General features: G+C 38.0%; 1 pseudogene; it reads right to left on the bottom strand.

Annotated features, from left to right (window-relative positions):
- Nucleotides 1–53: 53 nt before the first annotated feature.
- Nucleotides 54–2,914, bottom strand: LOC102494260 (POU domain, class 5, transcription factor 1 pseudogene; annotated as a pseudogene).
- Between the last annotated feature and the right edge of the window lie 1,682 nt (nt 2,915–4,596).

The raw sequence follows: 4,596 nt of genomic DNA, 5'->3' as shown, positions 1-4,596 counted from the left end.
TTCCCTAGCTTCTCCCCGTTCCCTGCTCTCCAGTTTTAGAAAGGGCAAGCATCTCAGTTGGAATGCTTGGGAGAGCCCAGAGTGGTGACAGAGGAGAGAAAGACATCCCCCTCAGGGAAAGGGACCAAGGAGTATTCAGTGTAGTAACATGAGGACTCCTACAGCCTGCGGTACCAAAATGGAGCCCTCAGGCGAGAGGAAAGGATACCGATTCCCCTTAGAAAGGAGACCCAGCAGCTTCGAAATCTTATTTTTTGTTTATTTATTTTTTTGTTTTAATAATTTTCTTTTTCTTTTTCCAAATGTACAGTTGGTCGTGCCTGTTTATGCATCTTCCCTCTTACCCTTCAGTCACAAACTCACACTCGGACCAAGTCCTTCTCCAGCCCGAGCTGCTGGGCGATATGGCTAATCGGCGGCAGCATGGGCTTCGGGCACGGCAGGAACATGCTCTCCAGGTTGCCCTGCACAGGGTTCTCGATACTGGTTCGCTTTCTCTTTCAGGCCTGCACTAGGGTCTCCGCTTTGCATGTCTCCAGAACATTTTCGGTGTTGTCAGCTTCCTCCACACACTTCTTGCAGCAGAGGCCGAAGCTTGCCCATGTTCTTGAATTTGAGCTGCAGTGCTTCAAAACGGCTCATGGTTGTTTGATGCCAAAGAGAACGCCCCAGGGTGAGCCCCACAACCAGCCTGGGTATATCTTAGGATGATCCTCTTCTGGTTTAAGAGTTTCGCAAATTGCTTAAGCTCTGCCTAGCTTTGAAGTTCTAGGACTCCTTTGGGTTCTGCTCCAGCTACTCCTTCAGCTCTGCGGAGGCGTCCTCTTAGTTCATTCCTGCCCACCGCCGCCACACACACACACACCTCTCGCCTTCAAGCTGGGTTGTTTTGGGGCACCAGTCCTACTCCAACTGGAGGACCACAGTAAGCCATCCCTCTGCAGAACGCATAAGGCAGTGGGCATGGAGGAATGCCCCGCATCCCAGAGCCTGACCCAAACCCAGCCGAATTTCTGGCCCACCCGGAGGGCCTTGGAAGCTTAGTCAGGCCCAGGGTCAATCCAGCCCAGCTCCGGCCCTCCTGGCCCATCACCTCCACCTCCTGGCACGGGTAAGAAGGCAAGTCTGAAGCTGAGTGTTCTGCTATGGGGAAAGGAGGCTCTCAAGCCGGGGGGCCTGAAGGAATTGATTCATTAATTTTAATGAAGGTACCCTACTAATGTGAGATACTAATAACAGGGAAAACAGTTTATTGGGTGCATGAGAACTTTCTACACACTCAATTTAATTTTTCTGGAAAGCAAAACATCTTCTAAAAAGAGTCTATTAATAATAATTTTAAAAAGAGTCCCTGGGCTTTAATGGTATCTTGAGAGATGGACTACCAACATTTTATGCTTTAAGGGATGGTGCATTTCTGCCTCATAGGAAACAAAATAATGCACATATTGGCTACTAGTGGTTGAAACAATGGCAGTCCTTGACTTCAGTTATCTATCAGCTGTCCTTCACCCCTGAAAATTACAGTTATATGTAATAATAATTATGTGAGGAATTAAAATTTATGTTTCCAAGAATCTATTATCAAAAACGAGCATTCAGAAAAAGTGTCCTTCTTGTGAGAGCTGTTCAGTGTCCATATGCTGAATATTACTTGGCACCAGATTTTATCATTTATATGGCAGGGTGAAATTCTTTGATGTATTAAAAAATGTCATTGTTCTTTGGAGAGCACATTATATTTTTTAATCCATTAAATTTTCCTAGAATAATTGCAGTCATAGTTTTATCATGTGAGTTTCAATGTATTATGTATAAAGGTTTTGTGAAACTATTTCTGAAGTGTAAAAATAATCTTTTGAGATATCACCACTTTAGGTTTCTCCTAATTTTCTAGGAATTAAGTCATGTAATGTCAATCAGGAAAAGAAGGGTTTTTCTATCTGTATACTTTTATAATGTATGGAAGCAATACAGTATACATGATTATAAATTACAAGAGTAGGAATAATCCAGTTTAAGGAAATTTTTTTGCAGTGTAAGTGCACCAATTGCCTGTGTAATATGATTAAAATAATACATTCTTTTTCTTTAAAAAAAAAAAGTCAGATTCTATAACAAACTATTCTAAATTACCATGTGAATATTGGGTAAGATTTTAGGGCTTCAGGATCTCATATCATATGGCAAAATGACATTAATTTATTTCACTTGAACAAACATTTTACTCAAAAGTTCAGGTTACTCTTGGAAAACTGTGTCTGATTTTTTCCTCCTTTGATTCTTACCTTCCACCTGAAAATTTAAAGGTCTCAATTTCATCACTTTACTTTTGCAATACAACTGTGAGTAATCACCATTCCATTGAAAGAAAAGAGCCATCAAGAGAATAGTCTAGAAAAAATAATTCTACACCCTCCTGTGCAATTTTATTGTATCTTCCTCCGAATTTGTTTCTCCTATTTTAGAGTTATTTAAACACATGAAACGTTCATTTTGCAGATATCTACAGTGCTATTATTTTATTATGTTAATCTTTTGTATATATTATCCCTTCGGTTCCATTTATTTTTTAAGTTTAAAAACAACTAATTTTTATATTTACTATTCCAGAAGAATGGTTTTGCACTGCTGTCTGTTCTCTTTCCTATTTTCCTCAGTTTTCAAGATTTTTTTTCTCTGCCTTCATTTTGCTTTCTTTCTTCTGGCATCTACTTTATAACAAGAGGAATAAGATTAGAAAGTTATAAAAATGTAAAGGTTACAAATAAGTTTGTTTTTAAATCTTTTTTTAATTGTATCAAATGTCAGGGTCTCACTGTTTTTTTTATGGCTGAGTAGCATTCTGTAGAGTACACATGCCACATATTTTTCAATCCATTCACCTGTTCTTAGAAATTTGGGTTAATTTCATGTTCTCGTAATTGTGACTAATGTTGGAATAATCATGCTTCCGTAAGTCTTTTTCCAACTGAAGATTTTCTTGTAATTTGGATAGATACCCAGGAGTAGAATTATAGGATCATATGGTAGCTCTCGTTGTAGGTTTGTGAGAAACCTCCGTATTGTTCACCCAGTTTTTTACTAATTTATATTCCCACCATCAGTGTTAGAGGATTACCTTTTCACCACAGTCTTGCCAGAACTTGTCATTCTTTTTATTTTTAAAGAATTATTATATTCATTTTATTATTATTATTATGTTTAATTTGAACAGAGAGAGAGAGAAAGGGAAAGTGAGAAAGCGAGTTTCTAGGTCTGAGACTCAAACCATTGTCAACCATGGGAGGAAGTCCAGAACCTTAATCACCACACTACCATTCTTTATTGTTTTATTCCTAATCATTCTAACTTGGGTTAGGTGGCATCTCACTGTGTTTGTGATTGGCATTTCTCTATGATAAAAGATGTTGAGCAAATTTTCATATGCTTTATGACCATTCATATGTCTTCTTGGAAAGTGATCTGTTCAGCTCATTTGTCCATATTTTATATCACTCTGGATTTTGTTTGTTTGTTTGTATTTGCAGGTAAGTTACTTGAGTTCCCTGTTTATTTTGGTTATTGATTTCTTTTCTGAAGCATAATTTTCAGATGTATTCTCTCACTCTGAGGGTCGTCTTTTCTCTCTAATTGTTTCTTTTGCTGTGCAGAAACTTTTTGTCTGATGTAGATACACATGTCTATTTTCAGGATTATTGCCTATGCTTTGGGCATCTTATTGAAGAAGTCTTTGTCTACTCCAGTGTCTCCAAAAGTTTCCCACCAGCACTTTTATAGTTTGAGGCTTTACATTCAGATCTTTGATCCATTTCGAGTTGATTTTTGTTAATGGTTAGAGATAAGAGTCCAGGTTCATTTTTCTGCAGGTGGATATTCAGTTTATCCAGCAGCATTTGCTGAAGAGATTTTCTTTTCCCCACTAGATTGTCTTGTGTCCTCTGTCATAAATCAGTTGGCTATGTACTTGGGAGTTTTACTCTGGATTCTCTATTCTGTTTCATGGGTCTACATGCCTGTTTTTTGTTTGTTTTGCCAGTATCATTCTATTTTGATTATCACACCTTTGTATTATATTTTGAGGCCAGAAAGGGAGCCGCTTTCTAATAATTATAACATTAAATCCCTAACTAAAAAAGTTTGGCTCTCAATGATGCTAAATATTACATTTTATCTCATAGGCTGAGCTATAATAAGAAATGTCAAGTATAAACTAAACAAAAGAAAAACTGAAACAATTTGTAATCTGTTATCACATATGAATGATCGTATACCCAAATTTACTGTATTGGGAAAATACTTCTCAGAAAAGTGTTTCATTTTTTGTATTTCATGGCTAGAGTGAGCATGTGCTAACCAGAGAGAAAGTAAGAAACTAACGCCCCCCAAAAAAACACACACACACAAACTCCAGTGGTGCTTGATCACATGCCAATCACTTCTTATTTCTCTACCCTGTTGAGACTGAAATTTGGGGCATACACAAATAAATATGCACCCAGCTTATTTTCCATGTTGCCAGGTCTGAGGTTCTAACCATGTATGGCCACTTAGGATCTGGTTTTCTTAACTGCTAGGCTATGGGCCTGGCTTGTA

Source organism: Tupaia chinensis, unplaced genomic scaffold, assembly GCF_000334495.1.
Source record: "Tupaia chinensis unplaced genomic scaffold, TupChi_1.0 Scaffold149241_1, whole genome shotgun sequence".
Classification (NCBI taxonomy): Eukaryota; Metazoa; Chordata; class Mammalia; order Scandentia; family Tupaiidae; genus Tupaia; species Tupaia belangeri.
Note: the sequence above shows the minus strand (reverse complement) of the source record. Positions and strands in the feature narration are given on the sequence as shown.